At 39.4% G+C, this 24,433-nt stretch overlaps 1 protein-coding gene across 1 annotated transcript in view; it reads right to left on the bottom strand.

Moving 5' to 3' along the window:
- Positions 1-23,651, bottom strand: part of LOC131033406 (probable cyclic nucleotide-gated ion channel 5) — a 295,575-nt gene extending 271,924 nt beyond the window's left edge. The window contains exon 1 of the mRNA XM_057964642.2: positions 23,297-23,651. The gene's annotated coding sequence lies outside the window, so the exon portion shown is untranslated. The remainder of the gene's footprint in view (positions 1-23,296) is intronic.
- Positions 23,652-24,433: the final 782 nt, after the last annotated feature.

The raw sequence follows: 24,433 nt of genomic DNA on the forward strand, positions 1-24,433 counted from the left end.
TGACCTCTTCTTGTGCCTCCAAGTTTGCATTTTGTGCCATGATTTTCTGCTAAAGACGTTTTTCAAAAACGTGGCAAGGGTTTGTGCATTGCGGTTTGGGTTTTATTTATCGGTTTTCCTTCTTCTTTCCAAAGATTGATTGCATTTTTGAAGAAGCTTTTCAGTTTGAAGAAAGGTATGGTTTCTTTCCTTTCTTTCCTTCATTTCTTTATTTTCTTGTTTTCTTAGTTTTCTTTCTTAGTTGCTTTTTTGTAAATATGTGTTGTTCTTCTCCCAAAAATCGGTTTTTGTGAGAGGATTTTTCCCCTTGGTATGCAATTTTCGAATTGCATTGTTCTTCCCAAATTCCCTCTTTACTTGTATTCGGGATTTTAAATCCCGATTACAAGTTCGCTGGAAATTCTTGTTCTTGCCATGCGGTTAAGGAATTTAACTACTTTATGGTTGAAATTCCAAGTTGAAAGTGTGAAATACCCCTCCGTTTCAAAATCGGGTTTTAAAAACCGGATTACGTATTTTAAGAGTTCTTCCCATTTTCACGCAAATGACTTTCCCGGATTTTCCCATTTCTATCCCTTCATGTTCCCCATATCCGTACTTTCCATTTCCGTCATTTTCCGCAAGTCAAATTCTCATTTTCCATCCATTTCTCCATTTGCAAATTTACAAGTGTACTTGCATTCGGGTTTTAAAACCCCAACTGCATGTATGTTCTTTCCAACTTGTATACTTGCGAAAATTCTCCCAAGATCCGAAATTGGTCAAAGTCAAGATTTTCTCATTTCCATATATTTCCCCTTTCTCTCACAAAATCGTGAAATTCAAGAAATGAAGTTTTCCCCATTTGAAGGTGGAAGAATGATATTTGCAGCTGACCATGATGTTGCCTTAACTCTTTTAAGTCTTCATCACAACATTCCAGGTTCACAATCAATGTCAGATTTGCCAGCATCTCCAACTCCAAAGAAAATGAAATACAAATATGACAAATATCAAAATGAGGTTGCACCTTCCCAGGTTTCTTCTCCTTTGGATCGCATCAAAGACACGAAGATAGGGCACGTTGATATGGCAAAATTCGTCAACAGGGTAGAAGATCCACAGGATAATAACCTGCAACGGCTGTTGGACAGCCATATCCATCATGCATCTTCCTTCCCAGTGGCAGACCTAGAGCCTGAGTTCGTTCGTGCATGCGCCCATCATTTTGACAAAGAGTCAAGAGTCATCAAAAATGACGATGGTGAAGCTATAATTCGTCTCGATGCGGATACAATCGAGAAGGTCTTCAGAATACCTCCTGCACCTGTTTATATGGAAATCTCCAAAGAAAGTGCAGCAGAGTATTATGTGAAAAGGGAAAAAGATTGCAAGCGACACATCAATAGGTGGACTCAAGAACCACGACCTTCCTTCTCAAGGTGGGTGAAGTTGTACCGTTGCAATTTCAAATGGGAGATAGGAGACACCATCACTCTTCTCAATAGGATGATGGGCCTTGAGCATTCCAATGTCTTTGAGCCATGGATGTATCAGTTCATTATGTTCATACGACAGTCACATCACATTTCATGGGGGGAAGTCATCAGCGATGCCTTGTGCGAACAACTTGCAGCAGTTCCTACCACCATGACCTTCTTCATGAATTCTTATTTGGTATATTTAGCAGCATCACTTAGACACTTTCCAGGTCTTTCTACCAAGGGTGATCGCTCGCTTATACCAATTTGGGAATATTATGACCAGTTGCCATTGAGACCCAACAGACTGCATTTTAGAAGGATCCAAGATGCATTCTTCGGATATTTCATGTGTCAGTTTGATAGAAATCTCAGGAACAAAAGAGTATCAAATGAGGCATGGGTCAAGGTGTCTGAGTATGGGTGTTTGTTTCTGCAATTTCCCACCTTCACCTATATGAGGATAGGATGCTATGATGGTCAGCCATACATGCTTCCGAGATACCCAGCCGATAAGATTATTCTTATGGAGTTGGGTAGACAGATCATGGCTGTCCATACTTTTCAATCTGCTAGACACAAGGTTGGAATGGGCATCTCTACCACAAATCCATTGAAAATTGGCCGGTATTCTCTTGTCACATCTGTGAAGGCTAAGGCCATGGAGACTGAGTTGCAGGAAATCAAGCTCAAAAGGTTTAAACCTAGAGCTGATTTTGATTATAGAGGAATGAAGGAGAAAATCAAGAAATCCTTTGTGCATGTTCATCGCATTGAAGACATTTGGGTAGATCTCCGCACATAAGCCGAAGTTTTGAAGATGGATTACTGCAGGCTCACTGTTGAACAAATTGTTGATTTGAACTTGGTGGATATCCCACAAGGGATGATTGATGATGGGCATATACTTGATCCTGAATACACTTCACGGAGGGTTGAGGAAGCTCCTCTTCCTTTGATCCAATGGTCACACAAGGAGTGCATCTCCATCCTTGACAAATTTCAGCATATCTTGGCCAACACTAATGCATGGCTGAAAAGTAATGCTGTTAGACCTATAAAAATCAAGGTTGGTAAGGAAGATGATTCTACAGGGCCTCTTGGACGGAAATCTGAGATTCAAATTGACAACAAGGAGGGTGCTTCATCTTCGGGCACAAGGATCAAGTTATGAGTCAGTCGTGCAGTAGTGCTTCCTCCTGAGGAGATGACTGTTCGTGGGAAGGAAAGATCTCGATTTCATGTTTAGGTGGTTGATCTAGACAATCCGGAAGAGGGGCAGCAATCTGATGATGCTCCTAAGTCTCCAGTTTCAGACTCGCCTCATGAGAACATTCCCCCAGTGTTTATTGAGACTCCTCTTTCTCCTCCTGATTTGCTTGTGGATGAATCTCCTCAGAATGCCATTCCCATTTCGGCATGTGAGCCACCGCCTAATCATCGACAAGAAAGTGTAGTGGAAGTTCCTGAGGATATTCCTACTTGCATACAGCTGTCAGAAATTGATACTTCCACTTCTGATTTTGAAGAATTCATGAGGCAATCTTCATGCCCATTGGTAACTGAGCAAAACGTGGTTGCTGTCCAAACAGATGTTCCTGCCAAGGTAACCACGGTGATTCAAACAGAAACTGCTTCAGCTTTGCCTACGGCTGTTACTGGAGGGGAGTTGATGACTTTGCCTCCATGGCTTAGTTCTTTTACCCCGAAAAGGAAAAAGCAAGAAATCTCCCCTGATGCCTTTGATTACCCGCAACTGAAATATTTCAGATCCAAAGTTGCTAAGAAGGCCAAAACTATCTCTAGAGTAACTGTTGACAGCAATAAGATGAAGGTAGCTGAAATTGTGGAACCTATTGCAGATAAGCCACTTGAAGAAATGTCAACTGCTGATTATAAAGTTACAAGGATAGAGTTGGGCAAGCAAACACATGAGGTCATTAAACATGATGCTCAATTTTCTGTTGCTTCATTGGTGCAAAGGTGTGATGATCTTCTAGCAAAGAAAGACAAGCTAGAAGAGGAAAACCGATAGCTTCTGGCAGCCATTCACAAGATTACAAAACCTGCTGCTGAAGGGAGCAACTCCATATGTTCTTCCGGTTCCCAAGAATCAATTCGTGGAGTGGAAAGGGCTACTCAGGAAGTACAAGCACTAGATTCCAGGGTTGATCAACTTCATGATCAATGTGTGCGAGTAATAAAAGACATTTTTCAAATAATGTCTAGACTAGAGACCATTGAGGAGAAACTGGATCAGACTTCTAACACTTTCAAAAAGAATCTGGAAAGTGTTGAAGAAAGTCTGACAATCTAGCGTACCATGCCCCAACAATAGCTGAGTATTTTACAAGAGTGTGCCATCATTTCTTCAAGGGTCATGTACTTGGAGTTCGAAGAGCTGCTGGAAAACAAGGCCCTTGTACTTAAATCCCTCATTGAGGAGATCGGTGATGCAAGGAGATTTCGGGATGAAGTTTACCGAGATATTGTCTCACATTGTGCAAGGACCTCTTGCAATATAGTAAGTCAAGATGGGGAGCTAATTCCAGAAGAAGAAGTTCTTGCTGATTTACAGATGAGGATTCATAATGAATGGAGGAGCGAACAATGCTCAGTAGCTTCGATTCAAGCATTGATGAAACACCAAGCCTTTTTGTATGAAATCCAGTCTATCCTGGATAAAAACAATTATGGGCTCCTCCGATGCCACGACACTATTGTGAAGACTATGGTTGTTGCCAAGAACACCCATGAACGGAATTCTAAGGAACTACAAGCAAGCATCCAGAAATTTCAAGGATTTGTGTCTTCACAAAATGCAATTTAAGTGTTTTTCAACACTTACTTGAATTTTCCCTTTTTTGTAATCTTTAGTTGTAATTTAGTTTTGACAAGTTAGATGGAAAAGCATTTTTTTTTTAAAATGCAAGTTACACATTACTTGCGCTTTTGTAATTACATGTAAGGCAACTACAAGTTGTGTCCGATTATGACTGTAGTTGGAATAAGTCTTAGTTAATGAAGTCAAAGTTAGTTATTGAATAAGTCTTGGTGGTTGAGATAATTTCTCAAGTTAGTTAGGATCCTCCCACCTTTTTCTCATGACTCTTCTCCTATAAATACTTGAGGGGGTCTATTGTAATGGATATCTTTTTTGAAAGCAAGCTAAAACTCTATCAAATTTGCAGCAAAGAAATCTTTGAGCTTTTATGTGTAAATTGAAAGATTGAAGGAATAGAAGAAAATTTACTCAAGCTTTGAGTCTTTGTGCTACATTCTTGAGTTGGCATTCCATATTTCCTTCTTTGCAAGTGTTTCTTTGAGAGCTTAATCACATCTAATTTGCAGTCTTTGCACTGCAGGTAGTTGAGTTTAATATAGATTAAAATAAATATTTTGTTGAGAGAAGTTGCAAGTCTTTGTGCTTTCACTTGTTCTTAAGAGAATTTAGGAGTAGATTTTGTGGGAAATCACTGTGAGTCTTTGAGCTTACACTACTTCTTATTGTTTTAAAGAAGAAAAGAATAAGATATTTTCAGTCTTTGAGCTGTCATAACTTGTCCTTTATAGCATTAGTGTAGAAAAGGGTAGATAGGACTTCATATAATCAAGTCTTTGAGCTTGATATTGCTGTCTCGTCTCGAAAGAAGTGACGGAAGTCTTTGAGCTTTCACGAAACTTCATTTCCTTTCTCTTGTTTCATCTGAAATTGGTTACTACTGTCTATATTCAATCGCTATCCTTTTCTGTGAAGAGAAAAGGGTATTGTCATTCTTGAAAGAAGAAGAAAGACTGTTGTCCCATCCTATTTTATTGTTAAAATTGTAGTTAGATAGGGGGAGCCTTCCCTTAATTAGGAGAGTTTTACTCGTGTGCTGTGGTTGAAACCACAATTTTGTATATTTCTCCAAGTGTACAAAATTTTCAACCAACACCTTAGAACCTGAATTTGTCTTTGCTTGCGCTCATCACTTTGACAGAGACATGAGAACCATCAAAAATGATGATGGCGAAGCAATAATCCGCCTTGATGTTGATACCATCGAGAAAGTCTTCAAAATACCACCAGCACATGTTTATATGGACATTTTCAAAGGTAGTGGAGCTGAGTACTATGTGAAAAGGGAGAAGGACTGCAAACGTCATATTAACAGGTGGATCCATTAGCCACGAGCCACTTTCTCAAGGTGGGGCAAGTTGTACCATTGTGACTTCAAATGGGAGATTCGGGACATCATAACTCTCCTCAACAAAATGATGGGTCTTGAACATTCTAATGTTTTTGAGCCCTGGATGTACCAGTTTATCATGTTCATAAGGCAGTCCCATCACATATCATGGGGAGAAGTCATCAATGATACCTTGTGCGAGCAACTTGCAGCAGTCCCTTCCATCATGACTTTCTACATGAACTCATATTTGGTGTACTTGGCAGTGTCACTTAGATATTTTCCTGGTCTTTCTACCAAGGGTGATTGCTCGCTTATACCAATATGGGAATATTATGATCAGTTGCCTTTAAGACCCAGTAGACTACATTTCAAAAGAGTTCAAGATGCCTTTTTTGGCTACTTCATGTGCTAGATTCACAAAACTCTAAAGAACAGAAGACTATCAGATGAGGCATGGGAAAGAGTGAATGAGTATGGGTGCTTGTTTCTTCAATTCCCGACCTTTACCTATATAAGAGTCGGAAGCTACAGTGGGCAGCCGTACATGCTTCCTAGATACCTAACTGATAAGATCATTCTTATGGAGTTGGGAAGACAGATCATGGTTGTGCACGCTCATCAGGCAATCAGACATAAGGCTGGAATGGGGATTTCTACAACAAACCCATTGACAATTGGCCAGTATTTTCTTGTCACATCCGTCAAAGCCAAGGCCATGGAGACTGAAATGCAGGAAATTAAACTCAAAAGGTTCAAGTCTAGGGCAGATTTTGACTACTGGGGTATGAAGGAAAAGATCAAAAAGTCCTTCGTGCATGTGCACCGTATTGAGGATATCTGAATGGATCTCCGTACAGAAATAGAGGTTCTCAAGATGGATTACTACAGACTTACTGTTGAGCAGGTTGTTGATTTGAACTTGGTGGATATTCCACAAGGGATGATTGATGATGGGCATGTACTTGATCCTGAATATATTTCACGAAGGGTTGAGGAAGCTCCACTTCCTTTAATCCAATGGTCACACAAGGAGTCCACATCCATTCTTGAGAGATTTCAGCCTATCTTGGCTAACACCAACGCTTGGCTGAAAAGTAATGGTGTTAGACTCATTAAAATCAAGGTTGGAAAAGAAGATGACTCTACGGGGCCTCTTGGATGTAAGTCTGAGATTCAAGTTGACAACAAGGAAGGTGCATCATCTTCAGGCACAAGGATCAAATTGCGGGTTAGTCAGGCAACAGTACTTCCTCCTGCAGAGGCAACAGTTCATGGGAAAGAGAAGTCTCGGCTTCACATTCATGTGATTGATCCTGATGATCCAGAAGAAGGACAGCAATCAGACGATGCTCCTAGATCTCTAGCCTCGGAATCACCTCATGAGATCCCCTCTTCAGTCTCTATGGAATTGCCTCTATCTCCTCCTGACATAGTAGTGGAGGAATCTCCTCAGAATGTCGTCCCCATTTCAGTAGTTGAGCCCTCTATTGAACATCAACAAGAGAGTCTGCTGGAAATCTTTGAGGATACTCCTACATGCATTCATCTATCGGAGATTGATACCTCTACTTCCAGTTTTGAGGAGTTCATGAAGCAGACTTCATGTCCTTTGGTTACTGAGCAAACCATGGTTGCTATTCAGACGAATACTTCCCCCAGGGTGACCACGGTTGTTCAAACAAAAACTGCATCTCCTTTGCTCGCAGTTGTTACTGAAGGAAAATTGATGGCTTTACCTCCGTGGCTTGGTTCTTTTACCCCAAAAAGGAAGAAGCAAGAAATCTCACCTGATGCCTTTGATTATCAGCAACTGAAACAGTCTAGGCCCAAGGTTGCTAAAAAGGTCAAGACTATCTCGAGAGTAACTGTTGACAGCAACAAGATGAAGGTAGCTGAAATTGTTGAACCTCTTGCAAATAAGCCACTTGAAGAGATGTCAGCTGCTGATTACAAAGTCACAAGGGTAAAATTGGGTAAGCAAACGCATGAGGTGGTTAAACATGATGCCCAGTATTCTGTAGCTTCACTAGTACAGCGATATGATGAGCTTCTAGCCAAGAAAGACAAGCTAGAAGAGGACAACCGGCAACTTGTTGCAGCTATTCGTAAAATCACAAAACATACTAGTGAAATGAGTAATCCTTCAAGTTCTACCAAGGCATGAGAATCAATTCGTGGAGTTGAAAGGGCTGCTCAGAAAGTACAAGCATTGGATTCCTGGGTTGATCAGCTTCATGATCTATGTGCACAAGTGCTGAAAGACATTTTTCAGATGATGTTTAAGTTGGAGACCATTGAAGAGAAATTGAATCATACCTCCGACGCTTTTAAAAAGAATCAGGAGAGTGTTGAAGGTAGTTTGACAATCTGGCGCACCATGCCCCAACATCAGTTGAGTGTTCTTCAGGAACATGCCATTATTTCTTCCAGGGTCATGTACATGGAATTTGAAGAACTTCTGGAGAATAAAGCCCTTGTTCTCAAATCCCTCATTGAGGAGATTGATGATGCAATGAGAATGCGGGGTGAAGTATTCCAAGGTATTGTTTCCCATTGTGAGAAGGCCTCTTGCAACATAATGAGTCAGAATGGAGAGTTGATACCAGAAGAAGAAGTTCTTGCAGATTTACAGATGAGAATTCATAATGAATGGAGGAGCGAACGATTCTCAGCTACTTCAATTCAAGTTTTGATGAAACACCAAATCTTTTTGCATGAAATTCAGTCCATCTTGGAGAAGAACAACTCTATGCTCCTCCGATGCCATGATACCATTGTGAAGACCATGATTGTTGTCAAGAACACCCACGAACCGAATCCTGTTGAGCTACAAATGATCATCCAGAAGTTCGAATGATTCATGTCTTCACATGTTGCAGCTTAAGTGTTTTTCAACACTTAGTTGTGTTTTTTCTAGAATTGTAATCTCTTAGTTGTAGTTTTTCTTTCGACAAGTTACATGTAAAAACCTTTTTGTAAATTGCAAGTTAAGTTATTACTTGCACTTTTGTAATTACATGTAAGGCAACTACAGGTTGTTTTCAGTTAGGACTGTAGTTGGAATAAGTCATAGTTAGTTATTGAATAAGTCTTGGTGGTTGAGAGAATTTCTCCAGTTAGTTGGGATCCTCCCACCTTTTTCTCATGACTCCTCTCCTATAAATACTTGAGGGGTCTATTGTAATCTTTTATCTTTTGGGAAATCAAGCAAAAACTCTGCTAAATTTACAACAAAGAAGTCTTTGAGCTTTTATGTGTGAATTCAAGAATTGAAAGAAATAGAAGGAAATTGCTCAAGCTTTGAGTCTTTGTGCTACATTCTTGAGTGTGTGTTCTATATTATCTTTCTTGCAAGTGTTCCTTCAAAGAACTTAATTGAATTTGATTTGTAGTCTTTGTGCTGCAAGTATTTGAGGTTAATATAAATTAGAATAAATGTTCTTTTGAGAGGAGCTGTAAGTCTTTGTGCTTGCACTTATTCTTAAGAGAATTTAGGAGCAGATTTTGTGAAAAATAGCTGTGAGTCTTTGAGCTTATACTACTTCCCATTGTTTTATGTAGAAAAGAATCAGATATTCCAGTCTTTGAGTTGTTATAATTTGTTCTTGATAACGTTAGTATAGAAAAGGGTAGATAGAACTTCATATAATCAAGACTTTGAACTTGATATTGTTGTCCCGTCCCGAAGAAAGTCACGGAAGTCTTTGAGCTTTCAGGAAACTTCATTTCCTTTCTCTCATTTCATTTCAAAAAGTTTTTACTGCTGTTTTATGATAAATTGCTATCACTTTTTTGTGAAGAGAAAAGGATATTGGCTTTCTTGAAAGAAAAAGAAAGATTGATGTCCCATCACATTTTATTTTTAAAGTTGTAGTTAGATAGGGGGAGCCTTCCCTTAATTAGGAGAGTTTTACTAACACATTGTGGTTGAAACCAAAATTTTGTATATTTTCCCAAGTGTACAAAATTTTCAACCAACAGTCCTCATCATGTTCATCAAGTCTTGTTGTAGCAACAGTAGCTTGTTTTCTAGGTCGAATATGTTGGGGGTTATGCCAACAAATATCGTCATGATGTCCATGTTTTTACAAATGTAATAAACCACACTTGGTTTAGATGATTTACCTATTGCATTTAAGGGTTTACCAGTCTCAATCTTTTTATGAAAAGACTTAGTTCCATCTAGCTTCCTCTAGTACTTTTGCTGCTTTCCCTTGAATTTTGTCATAATAGCACTTTGTGTGCTTCCTAAACCAGATGCTTCTTCCTGCACCTATCTTCTCTCCTTCTATAGAAGCAATGCGGACAATTTTTCACAATCAAGGGTTTGTGCTTCGGCAATCAAATACAAGGATTCCACAAATCCTTGATATGAGTGTGGTAAACCACATAGTCCTATGCTGACCATGTCTTCATTATCTATATTTTTTTTTATAGCGGCTAACTAGTCATGCAACTCTTTAAGTTCCATGAGGTAGTCTGCAATTGAGCCTCCTTCCTGCAATTGAGATTAATACAACCAAATGTTCAAGAATAGGGATTTGCTTGCCTTTGTGGTCTGGTACTTGTGTAATTTCAATATCAACAAGGCTTCGTCATGACGCTTGTCATATTCATCAGCATTGGTATCTAGTCTCTTCTCTTTTTTTAGCAGAATTTTTGCCAGATTCCTATACTCAAATTGAGAGGATTTTATGACTCCAAACACTATAGATGGTGCAAGCCATTTTTTGTGAATCGGGTAGTGGCAAAGTTTGAATATTTGCTACCATTATGAGTTTCACAATTTCAACAGATGCAATTAATTCATAGAAATAGGCATGCATTCTTTCTCAATCGAATGAACTCGTAAAAAATCCATCCATTCTAATCTCTAGATATTAAAACTATACAGCTTTAGCAAGGTGGTCAAAGACTAGCATTTACATTTATCAATCTACACATTTACAATATATAGAGTAGTTCAATTGCAAATATCTAGACACAAATTAATGAAGATGACTTTGACCTCCACAAACGTTGGTTCTAATAAACAATAAAATTGATGCATTTACAAAGAAGAGAATTGCGTACAAAAATACCACCAGCAAAAATGAAAGACCCGCATGCTTCATTTAGACGTTGCTTAACTAGCAACAACTATATGGCCAGTCGATGCCTACCCCAATCCATACGAACTTCTGTAGGCATCTGTAGCGTCCTAAAATTGCGACACTTGCAATTTCGACCGCATTTGGGTCTTCACGATGGCGATGCAACACGGAACCTGAATGGAGACCCCGAAACTTGTCCACGACATCAAAAACTGCATTTTTCCAGCACCCTGCCTGATCCCTCCTTGCACCCTGCTGTCCCGGGAGGTGGGACCAGAGCGCCCAGCGCCATGGTCCTTCAGGACTAGGGCACCCAGCGCCCTGGTCCCCCAGGACCATGGCGCCCAGCGCCCTGGTCCCTGGCCCTATTTTTGGGCCCGGTCTCTTTTGGGTCTCGGGTCTTTTTGTTTGCAAATTGGAAAACAATCTTTCCTTGTCGGCCCAAGGTCGGAAAAATCAGTCTATCAACCCTAATTGGCAAGTATATAAACTACATTTCCTCTCCCATTTTGGTAAGATGGAAAAGGCGTGGAAGCGATATTCAAAACATTCAAGCATTCAAGCATTCAAGCATTCAAGCATTCCTTCAAGCAATTGATCATTCTAAGTCTCCATTCAAGGCTAAGTGTTGCATTCAAGACAAGGATTCAACCATTGAAGAGGAGATCACATACTACATACAACATACAACATACAACAACATCTACACCTTCGCATGTAAGAATACAAACATTCTTACAACAAGGTACTAGTACTTGTTTTACATTACAAACATTTACATTTACAGCATTTCTCATTTCTTGGTTAATTCCAAAACCGGGGTTTGACATAAGGGCAAACCCCTAATCCCTAACCCCCCAATCGTCTTCGCTTTTCTGTGTGTAGGTTGCAGGTACGCAGCTGTAATTGAAGATCTGGAATCCTTGTGCAGAGACGAACAGATCCCCCTTCGTTTCGCGGATTTTTCGGAGGACCGTGTGCACACCGAGCGCCATCGTCCCGTCAACTTTAGCTCAAATTTGCAGGACAGCGCCGTCTCGACATTTTACTGCTAATTCCAGGTCCGCAGCTTCATCCTATATTCCTATCTCTGTTTATAAGCGAATCTTTCTCACTTTACATGCATTCCTAGTTCAATCTTTCTATCTACATTCTTTACAAAAGAGGGTAGCCTTGCTGTCTTAACCCTTGAAACTCATTCAGAATCCAATCTTGCATTGTGTGGGATTGGATCTTGTGGGTTTCAACCCCTCTTTTGAATGTAAAGTCTTCCCCAAGTGAAAACCGTCAACCCTAGTGACCTCCCTTCTCTCTCTTTGGAGTTGGAGAGGGGAGAGCAACTAGGGTTCGATCTTTCCGCTTTACAGCATCTTCCTTGTACGAAAATCCTTCCTCTTGCTTGTACGGAAATCTTCCCTCACTGTACAAAATTCCTCCTTCTACCTGACCATATGGAAATCTCTTGTACGGTTTTCTTGTGTGTCTTTGTCCATACGGAATTCTTCTCTACCAACCGCTTTTTGTTTGACTGTACGAAACCTTGTACAAAATTGATCCTTCAAAAAACTTGCCTGAGTGTTGGCCATACGAAAATTCTTGCCCAACTGATGCCCATACAATGGCGTCTTGGTAGTTCGTGCTTTCGTACAAAATGTATTTTCCTTCCCTATACGGACAATCATTGTCATATGAATTAGCATCCACCTTCGTACGGATTCTCTCCTCTGAATTCTTCAACATCGTCATGGTACAGATTCTTGCCTCTGTATGGATGAGTGACCTTGTTCATACGAATTCCTTCGCTTGGCAATTCTACCCCCAAATTTTGACTTCCTTCCAATTGTCTAGAGTTTTGTACATCGTATGGACTTCCCTACTAAAAATTCTATATGATGTACAGATAGGTCTACAAAATCCCTTTGTGAAACATGCAACGTGCCTTCTCCAATATTCTTCACCTCCTGCTTGAACGACTTGGAGTGGCTAGGTGCGGAAATTTATAATAATCCTTTATTTTCAGGGTTAGAGTTAGGAACATCAGCTTTCTATAAAATATTTTCGTTTTTATTTCTTTTAATTTCTCCTTCCTTACTTTTATTATTTTTTCCATTCGTTATAATTTTTTAATGACATCTAACCATTTTCTTTTAATGTTTCTAACCTCCCTTATTTTTTCTAACTTTGATATTTTCCTTAGAAAATATTTTTTCCAAACTTTACCTTTGCAAGAGCATTTAAATGTGATTTTTCATACCTTTAGCACTCTTCAGTAACTTCCAACTTTTAATTCCTTCCTAGTGCTTTTTCGACATGCTTTTGTGCGTACCACCACTTCTATTCATGTAGTTGTTTTTGTCAATTTACACAACCTCACTTACCTTGCAGGTTGTTTTGTGGCCCTTTTTGACTTTGCCAACTTGCTCCCTTCCCGCCCTTGCTTTTTGTTTGGCCCTCTGAATTATTGGCAACCTCTATCTCTCCTTTTGTTCCATGAGGTCCTCCCTGTGGTCTCATCTTTACCTCGGACGAGTACCTCCACCAGCATGTCTTGGGGGGCTTTTTGTAGCACTCATTACCCCAAAAGGTACCAAGGTATTCCAAGTCGAAGATTTTATCAAGTAGGGGTGTCAGCCCTATCCCCTTGTACCTTACACCATGTACCGACCTTCGTACTGCTGGTACCACATTACTTCTTCTCCATCAACTTTCGGAGGTTCTATTGGATTAGGCATCACCCTACAAAGTGAGATCGAGACCGGTAGGGGTGGGGGCTCCTTCCCATTCGCTACACACAACCTGATCAACTCTTCATTATGTCCATCCCTCTCAGCAATGAACATATCATCGGCTTTTATGATCATCTTCAAACATGGTCCCAGGGTTTTCCTGTACTCCTCCAAGTCAACTTCCTCTTCCAGATCGAGTGGCTTCTCTTCTTTTCTAGCCTCCTCTTCCTTTCGTCATGCCTCAGCCTCTTCATCAATCTCGTAGGCCATGTACCCTTGGCAGACCCCCTCACTAGGAGCCTTCTGAATCCAACGCTCGCCATACCTTACCCACAAGGCCAAGGTATCAAAGTATGTATGCATTTATGAGATGTTTGTGAATGCGTTATACTGCAATACGCTCAACGTGCTTCGACACCAACCTTTCCTCTAGGAAGGTTACCGGATCAGCCCAATTTTCATTCGGATGATAAGGTTGCTCCTGAACCACCGGGTCTTCTTTGAACACCTCATTCCTCCCAATTGTCCAGTCATTGCGGGTTGCGTAGCCCAGCGTATTGATTTCGATTGCAGGGTTCTCTCTTTGCTTATATATCTTTAGCTTGGATCTATTCACAAGGTCTCTTATTGGATTATCATCCAAGGTTGACAACTTTACCAAGCAATTTTGGCCGACCGCCCTCACTTTATAGGGTCCCAACCAATGGATTTGAAACTTCTCAGGCTTCAGTTCGTTACAACCACTATACTTGAGGACCAACTGTCCTAGCCGGAAATTCATCTACCGGAGATGCTTGTCGTGCCAGAATTTCCTCCGCCACTTGGTAACCTCAGTCACCCATTGTACCAATACTTGTTGCTCATCCAATTTTGTCAAGTTTATGAGATGCTCCTCAAGCTCTCTACCTCCCCTAAATGGTTTTGCACTGCCACCCACAAGTTGGGTACGATATATTCTATCGGAACTATTGCTTCCTGTCCATAGATAAGTTGGAATAGGGTATGCCCCGTGGTCACCTTGTAGGTCATACGATATGCCCAAAGTACTATCAGAAGCCTCTCCTCCTAGTTTTCCTGTTCTACTCCACAAGATTTGTATATTATCGACACCAAGACTTTGTTGATTCGTCCTGCCCATTGGCTCGGGGTAGTACGGACTTGACAAGTTACGGAAGATCTTGAACTCTGTCGTCATTGCTCGAATTACATGGTTTACAAAGTGGACCCCCCAATCACTTGTAATTTGTATAGGGATGCCAAACCATGTCACAATTTGCTCGTGTAGAAACCTTGCCGTGTTGATGGTAGTGTTGTCGGGTAGGGCTCTTGCCTCTGTCCATTTCGTAAGATACTCCGTCACCATGACAATGTATCGGAATTGATGCATATTGCTTGCCTTTAGTGGCCCTATGAAGTCTAGACCCCATCTTTCAAATAACTCTTGTGGCTATGACAGAAATTGGGGCATGAAGTCCCTCTTCAATGGCTTACCCGCCCTTTAGAAGGTGTCACATCCCAGTACCCACTCTCAGGCATTAGTATGTAGAGTTGGCCACCACAATCCTACCAATAGCTCCTTTTGTTTCGTGGCATCAAGTCCCATGTGTCCTCTAGCCAACCCTTCATGAGATTCCTTCAACACCACTAGAATTTCTTCTTGCATCACACACCTTCATAGGACCTGGTTAGGTCCCATTTTGTACAATAGCCCATTTATCAACTGGAAAGTTTTGCTCTTGAATGCCAACTTCCTTCTCTCACTCGGTGGCATATCCCTCGGGAATGTGGAGGTCAACAAATACTCTCCATTGCTTTCATACCATGGTGGTAGTGCCGCTATTTGGAAAAGGTAAGCATCCAGAAAGTCTTTGTTCACTCCCTCTATCAGCTCTCCCAACTTGATTCCCAACAATTGGTCCAAGATTACATGGCTCTTTCTCGGTCATACTATAATAGTGAAAGTGAATTCTTGAAGTAACAACAACCACCTACTCACTCGCCCCAGGATGATTGGTTTATTCACCAAGTACATGAGGGCTTGATGGTCCACATAGAATGTGAACAGTGTCGCAAAAAGGTAGTGTCGAAACTTTTGCACAGATTACACCATGACAAATGCCTCCCTCTGATCATACTGTAGTTGCATTCCGCTTTCAAGAGTAAGCGACTAGCAAAAAATATTGGATGATCCAGTCCCTTCGTCCCTACTTGTGCTAGTGTAGTGCCAATTGCATAATTCGATGTGTCAACATGCACATGGAATTCTTTATCCCAATTCGAGTACGCCAGGATCGATGCACTCGCCAGCCTAGACTTGAGTCCATTGAACGCTTTCTCCTGCTCATCTCCCCATGTGAATAGATCCCCTTTTCTTGTACGTCCAATGGGTAAGAAAAGTGCGCGAAGCCCTTGATAAACCTTCTATAGTAACTGACATGTCCTAGGAAGGACTTCGCCCCTGTGACATCTTTCGAGCTCTCCATGCTAACAATGACGCTTATCTTATCCGAGTCAATCTTTAATCCTTCTCTGCATACTATGTGACCAAGCAATTTCCCTTGTGGCACCATAAATCTACACTTATTAGGGTTCAACACTAGTCGTGCCCTCCAACACATTTCCATACACTCCCTCAATGCAATGAGGTGAGTTTCCTGCCCGTTGTATATTGACCAGTCATCCAAGAAGGCTTTAAAATTTCCCACAGACATTTTATCAAAAATATGTAAGATGATCCTTTGGAAGGTAGCTGGGGCGTTGCACAAGCTGAACGGCATTCTGTTGTATGCATACACCCCGTCCACCACAAACGTGGTCTTCAACTTGTCCTCCTCCGCTATACTTATCTAGTTGTACCCCGAGAATCCATCCATAAAGGAGTACAGTTTGTGACCTGTCACCTCTACCAAGATACTGTCAGTGAACGGGATCGAAAAGAAGTCCTTGATCGTGACTATTGAGGCATCTGAAATCCACACAAATCCTTATTTGATTGGCTTCCTTCTTCAAGGATATTACTATTGGCGAGACCCACTCGCTCGTTTCCACTTTAAAAATTATTCCTGCCTCCAACATCTTGTCAATCTCTTCGTTCACCTTGGCAACATAATTCTTGTTCATCCAGTACAACCTCCTCCATACAGGTTGGGCACCCGATACGAGAGGAATTTGATGCACACAAAGTTCTAGAAGGATCTGCTTCAAGTCCTTGTACATCCAAGAGAACACGTCCTTGAACTCCATGAAAATTTTAAACGCTACCGCCTTCAATACGGGGTTCCAATCATCTCCGACCAGAATAATCTTTGGGTTATCATCGTCACCAAGGTTCACTTTCTTTATATCCAATTCCTCATATTTTATTGCTTTGTCCCTTTCAAACCGGTGGGCTAGCATGTCATCCACCCATGCCACTCCCTCCCAGTATTCTTCATACTCCAGGGTGAAGCAGCTTTCTCCGTACCTTCACCAACCTACTTGATCTCCCTGATTTCCAACATGTTGCAACCTAGGTGGAAGACCTCATAGTCCTCCATCTACTAGTGAATAGCCCGTTTAGCTAGTTTCATCCTCCAAGCAACCTTCCAATTCCAGCACCCCTTCGTCATTGGATTCCATCTTCCTCTTTCCATCCTCTGATCCCCATTCATAGTCATGAGAGTCGTCAAAGTCCGATTCGGAGGATGCCAACTCTTCACTCACAGCCTGATTCTTCAAATCAACGACGTACTTCCTCTCTTCGCTCTTGATGGAGAGTGTGTTCTTCCAAGTATGACTTGCCTTGGTGGCGATCAACCAACCCCTTCCAAGGAGGGCGTTGTATGCCTTCTTTTCCGATGGGATGACCACGAAGTCCAAGAGGAAGGACTAAGTGTCAATAATGACCTTCTATGCCATGAGCATCCCGATAGGTTTGATGTCATGTTGGTCGGCACCTACCAGTTGGAAGGTTGGCGGCCAGAGTGTTGGCTTGTAAAGGCCCTTCCAGGTTTCTTCAGGCAATACATTCACTCTGGAGCCTCCGTTGACAATGGTATTCATCAACTTCCGTCCCATGATTTCCATTTCTACCACCGTCGGCTTCCTTCCAACCCCTACTGTGAGTAGCATGGGATCAATGGCGAGGTTGTCAAGTGATTTCATTGCTGGTTTGCATTGTTTTTGGCTAACTGGCTCATCCTCGACTACATTGTTGAGGGCTACCTTCACCCAGTCATCCTGATCATCTAGGCCATTCGCCTCCCATATCATTATACCTATTTTACAGTGATATATAGGGTCCTCTGATCCATCTCCCGTGAACTTTGAAAGTTTCTACCTTTCCATGTTATTTTGATTGTGCAACATTGTCCTTGCTTGGAAGGTACCGTGTGTCACCTGGTAGGTATTGTGTGCGTTCAAACCAAATTGGACGATCCTGCTCTCCATGTTCTAGTGCCTCTCTTGCACCCTCGGCCACGTGCAATCTCTCTACACGTCCACCCTCTGCGTCCTCCGCACCTTGGTCACCCTCGTTTCTATTATCTTTTCTTTCCAGAGTCCTCAACTCAAGCCCTCCTATTCTTGATTGCTCCACCAGGGACAGATTTTCAATTTGGTACAGGTTGGTTTCGAAGATTTCAGCAACCTTGGCTTCAAGGTTCCGTGCTTCCTCTTCGTCACATTTGGAGCGTTTGGACAGGGTGTTCTCGGACTCGATTCCGAATTCTTCACTCAACATCAAGTGTGCGGCTTGGTCGGTGATATCTTCCTCTACTACGTCTGGAAGTGGTAGGTTCCTGGCAACCTCCACCAACTAGTTCCACATACATGATTTCTACCTCTCCTAGCTACGACTTAGACTTACACTCCAACTCTTACTTCTTTCCCGACTCTTCGAGCCTTCAACAAATTCCTGTAACTGCCGCCTCTGCTCAGTTTGTTCTCTTACACAGAGAGATCTCCGTATGGATCCCTCCCCTACCTCTCGGGTGGTTCTAGTACCTCATCGATCTTTGTTCAATTGTAGGGTCATTAATTGCCAAGGGTCCAGCATCTACTTGTATCCCTTTCCTCTTCCCTACGGTTCCGTTCTTCGTACCGTTGCAATATTTGCTACCGACGTCGTTCACGATTGCTTTCCTCCCGTTAGTCTTGCTGTTCGATCAAATTTTGTGCCAATAGCCTTGGAAGACTTCCGAGAAGATTGAAGACAGTAGTGCTCACTGTGAGTTCGCAACGCACTGTGCCTTCAATGACCGCTCTCTCCCGAGCTTCCCTCTCCACATACTGGGTGACCAAAACCTCCCACGGGTCTACCAAGTCTTTCATCAATTGATCTTCTTGTACTTCCACCTGCATAACTTCCTCGTGTATCACTTTCGGTTACTAGTAATTGTCGTTCAAATGGTCAGCCCATTATACGTGCCTTCTCACTGTCCTTGGTCCACTGAATTTTCTCTGTATCATTAGAGGGTTCAAGAATTTCACTTTTGACATGGGAGTCAATTTTATTTTCTTTCAAAACAAGCATGATCTTGAATTTCCAAGACACAAAATTTGATGCTCCATGTAATCTATCTTCAAACCTAACTCCGGTTGCCATTAGGATTATGGGAATGTGATCTTAGTAAGAGCCTGGTGAAAGTTTATGAGATCGTGACAGAATTTTAGTATGATCTTCCTTAACTTCGCTCTGATACCAGGTTGAGACATGGACCAGCTAGGACTCGAACCTAGGACCTTCCATACACTGCTGGAGTGCTCTACCACTGAGCTATTGGGCCCTCTTGGACCAATCCATCGTTGGTCCGGGTGTGGCTTATTTCCAACACCAACACTACCGCCATATTGATCTCCGAGTTTGTATCAACAATGGCACCAAAATGTTTACTCCCTCCGATGTGGGTTCTTAGATTACCAAAAGTAAACAAAACATAACAAGTACATGAACAATAATAAATATATCATTCACAAAACAATTATGGCAGAAAGATATCGCTTTTATTTCAACATGTAAATTGGAACATTACATTGCCAATTATTAACTAAACATAACCAAGTATTATTCATATGTCAACAATTTACTGCCAACAACCATACACAAACTCTGTAAAAAAAAAATATCAAAATAAACGGGAGTAGATCGCTTGTCTCGATTTACCTATCAAAAATATATCCCTACCTTTTACAAAATCATTTAAAATAAAAACTTCCATTACCTATAAATATAACCTCTCACCAATTATCCTCAAATACCTACCTTTGCAAAAAGACTAAAAATAAAACTCCATTACCTATAAGTATAATCTCTCACCAATTATCCTCAAACACCTACCTTTGCAAAAAGACTAAAAATAAAACTAATTTCCAATTCCCTTGTAGAATGCTTGCATTATAAGGTCACATACACCAAATCGGTGTCTCGCGTGAGAGTGATCTAAATAAATTATCTTTACCTACAAAACATGTGTATGAAATGTAACCCTATTGTAAACTCATCAAAAGCCCAACCACAAGCCTAGAATCTACAAAACAAATCAACAACACCAATAGAGCTCGAAATCAAGTGCATGTAAACAAAGTAACAAAGTTATACCTTCACACACATGATAAGCTTGACTCTATTGTTCTCCAATCCTTCAAAACCTTGTGGATAACAATATTTCGTCTCAACATTAAGCACTAGCACAAGATGGCATAAAGAAATGGAGTGTGGAAAATCGATGATGCAAACAAGATGATAATGATAATGGAAGCAATGATGGAAGCTCTAAGAAAATTTCAACATACTAAATCAAGTGAAAGGAAAAAGCCTCTTTTATAGAAATCTCCAAGAGAATCAAGGTCTTAGATTAAGATGTTAAAAGATGAATCACCATGACTAAGAGGTTAAAGGAGAATGAATAGGATTAAGAGGTTAAAGTGAGATGGAGAGATAAGATTAAGAGGTGGAAGAAAGAGAATAAGATTAAGAGGTTAATTTGAATGAAGGGATAAGATTAAGAGGTGCATTGACTTTTTTAGTTCAATGAACCTAGACAAGTGAAGAAAAGACAAAGTGGTACTCCTGCCACATTGCTACGAATTTAGATTATAATCCATGTGAACAAGTTGAAGGGATAGTATTAAAAAAAGATGATAATGAGTTAATTAAATAAATAAGAGCATTTATTTAATTAACAGTTGAAAAGGTGGTATTACAATAATTAAATAAATAATAAATATTTATTTAATTATAGGAAAGAAAAGATTAATAAATTAATAAAATTATTTAAAAAATTATTTAATTAATAGAGAAAGAGGCTTAATAGAGAAAGAGGCTAAGGAATTAATTAAATAAATTGAAATATTTATTTAATTAATAGAAAAAATAATAATTAAATAATTAAATAATTAATAAATATTTATTTAATTAAACAACAACATTTTTAAACTGTCTTGCAAAATTCTTTGAAATAAGTTAATATTTATCAAACAAGATCATACCTTTGCAAAATGACTAGGAATAAAATGCTAATTATCGAAAAAATACTTGCCCTTGCAAAATTATTTTAAAAAATTAAATACTTATCCAACCACCTTAGCAAAATCATTCAAAATGAGAGACGCAATGCATCAAGTTCTTACCGATAGTGTGATTAGTTTGGGCTAGAAAGTAAAAAGGAGGAAGAAGAAATATGGAGATATAGAGATAGAGAAGCAAATAGATATAGATATAGAGGTCTAGGAAGGGATAAGATAGAGGGAAATAGGTAAATAGAGAGAAGGGGCAGACATGTTTAGAGACAGAGGGGAGAGAGGAAGATAGAGGGAAATAGGTAAATAGAGAGGAAGAGATAAAAAAGACTTAGAGAAAGAGGGAGAGGGAGAGAAACAAATATAGATGGTGAGAAAGGGTCAGAGAAAGAGTAAGAGCAAAGATATACAATAAGATATGAAGAGAGGAATAGAGAAATAGAGAGAGAGAGAGAGAGAGAGAGAGAGAGAGAGAGAGAGAGAGAGAGAGAGAGATATGGATTCTTTTTGTTATTGTTACTATCCTCTCACTAAATATAGCATACTACACTGGTACCAAACACACTAATTAATAATAAATAAAATTTAATACATAAGATAGCTCTTAAAATCAGTCACACTAATTAATAATAAATAAAAATTAATAGGTAAGATAACTCTCAAATAATCAATAACATTTTTTATGTAATTCGTCAAGCGATATATTATTCTTTTGATCGGTTAAATTATTTTCTACACATAAAATAATCCAAAAAATCATTTTCTACACAACAATTTAAAAATTAAATTGCTCAAAATATTAATGATATCTAAAAAACCTATTTTATCTAATAAAAATGATATCTAAAAAGCCATTAAAAAACAATTGACTATGGAATATTAAAAAAAAATATAAGTATTTAAATATTAAAAATAAGTGGAAGAAATTCATTTATATTTTCCAAACAATTAAAACTCATTATTTTAGTCTTCTTTTTGAAAAAATCAATTTTCTTGATCCTTCGTCTCAGGAATCAATCAACTAAAGACTTCTCGCAGTAGTAGCCGATAGGACATAATATCGTATATGGAGCACAGTGGCTAGACATTGGGAGGTGGCATGGATAGGCATCGGCATGTGGGTACAGCGACATCGGTGACTAACTGGTCGCAAAAAAGGATAGACTCGGTAATTTACTAAGTCTATCCATATGGGGTTTAGACCTTGAACCGATTTATCCAGAACTAGGCATTTAATTCGGATCTAGATCTAGCAAGACCGTGGTTCCATCCATTAACCCTACGCCTTCACCACTACCTCACTAGCCAGAATCTCTTCGTGTCCCCCTATAGATAGTAGGGCCCCACTCGCATCTCCTCCTATCCTGCCTTCCCCACTACCATTTCGATAGCCAGCATTAGCCTAGGATTGCCTGGAATGAGGGTCCTAGAAAGGAAAACCTTCGGAGACGGGTGCCCTTGAAACGAAGTGATCATTACAAACTCGTATGGGCCGAAGATGATCCATTGATGGAGTTTGACACATTGACCCAAAAGTTATTGAATAGATAAATATATTATTTTACACCAAAGAAAATTGAATTTTCTACCCATTATTTTCAATATGAACCAAAAAAATGATATTTTTATAAATATGTAAAAAATAAACAAATGCTTATTGGTTCGACTAATTGAACAATTGAACTGCATGAATGCAATAGTCCTGCGTTGGCCGGAACTAATAAAACACTATCGGCAAACCCGCCTTTGCAATGTCATTCACAATACAATGTTAAAAATCTTAAAAACCCTTTCCTTTGCAAAATGACTCAAAATACCTAAATCAAATATTTATCCCAAAATATTCGTCTAGAGGGTCTTCCAATTATGTCACTTATTCCTGATCAAATAATTAACCACGTGAGAAAGGGCAGGAGGATGAGTTGTTTCCCAGTTCTATCCGGTCTGGGATTCTTCCTTTCCCCTGATCCTTTATGACTCAAAATGAAACACAGATTATCCTTCAAACCCCTGCCTTTACAAAAACCACTCTAAATATAATGCTAATTATCCAAAAAAATCCCAGCCTTACTAAATCATTCAAATCAAAATACTGATTATCCAACAATCCCCTACCTTTGCAAAACCACTTAACATAAAAAGCTGAATATCCAGCAAACCCCTGATTTTTAAAAATCACTCAAAATAGAATTCTAATTATCCAAAGAACCCTGCCTTCGCAAAACCATTCAAAATAAAATGATAATTATGCAGCAAACCCCTGCCTTTACGGAAATAATAAAAATACAAATTCAATTCCGAGCTCCTGTACTCTAATTTCGCCACAATGAAAATAATAGGGGTACCTGAATCATCGCTGCTTGAATTTCTTGACCATCTTTTTATTCCGCACTCTTTTCTCTTCCCTGGTAAAATCTGTCTCATATTCCCTTTATACTTCGTTCTCTGGGGAATTTTAAAGTGCAGAAGTTTTATCGGCAAACCGCAGCTAAATTTGAATAAAACAATTTTTAATTGTCCCGTCATCGAGACTGGAGGAGGCGCTTTACAAGATTATGCGCCTCAGCCCTTGCGTTTTGGGCTTTCTTTATATTTTTTTTTAAATTAATTTCAGGCAGGTAGCGGATTTGATGTGCTCTTAGCATACAATTTTTTAAGTGTTTGACTTTATAGAGTTTACTTTATTCTTGTTGGTTGCCGGTGACATTTCTCAAGAGCGATTGTAGCCATAGCCGAAGCTTTCAAAGTTTCCCCCGCACAATTTTAATTAAATTTTTAATGCTGCTTTCACTGATCTATTTTACCATATTTTGTATGGCCGCTTGCCTATGCAAAGTCGATACTTTCACTACGACACGCATTTTTTATTTTAGATGTTTGACTATTCAAAAAAACTACTCATATTTTATATTATAATTTATTTATGGGTTTTCTTCTACATTTATGAATATTTTTAATATAATTTTTAATGTCTCATGTATCTAATTTTTAAAATGCACCAAGACATCATTGTCTTAAATATATTATAATAGATATTTGGTGCAGTCTAGAGATTCAATAGCTATTATCTATAAAGAGTGATGGCTTAGTGTTAATATTTTGAAAGTATTTTTTATTGAATTTTAAATATTATAGGGGAATAAGCATGGATTATTTATGTTAATTAAATATAATTTTATAATGTATTGAAATAATTAAAGTCGATTGGCATTTGTAATAAAAAAATTATATTTAAAAATCAAATACGATACGTAGAGGTATTTAGTTTTACAATTAATGATAGAAAAAATGAGTTCTTTCTATATGACAAATTTGCCAAAGATATATACAATCAAAACTTTGTATAGTTCAATCATTGATAATTCTACTCAAATTGTTTTAACAAAATGTACGTCAATAAATCTACTCATCTTAACCTTCCCAATAGATGAATATGCAAAAGCAATGTTTGAGAGCACCTTTAAGGAGATTGTTCACTCAAA

The sequence above is a fragment of the Cryptomeria japonica genome, chromosome 7, assembly GCF_030272615.1.
Source record: "Cryptomeria japonica chromosome 7, Sugi_1.0, whole genome shotgun sequence".
NCBI lineage: Eukaryota > Viridiplantae > Streptophyta > Pinopsida > Cupressales > Cupressaceae > Cryptomeria > Cryptomeria japonica.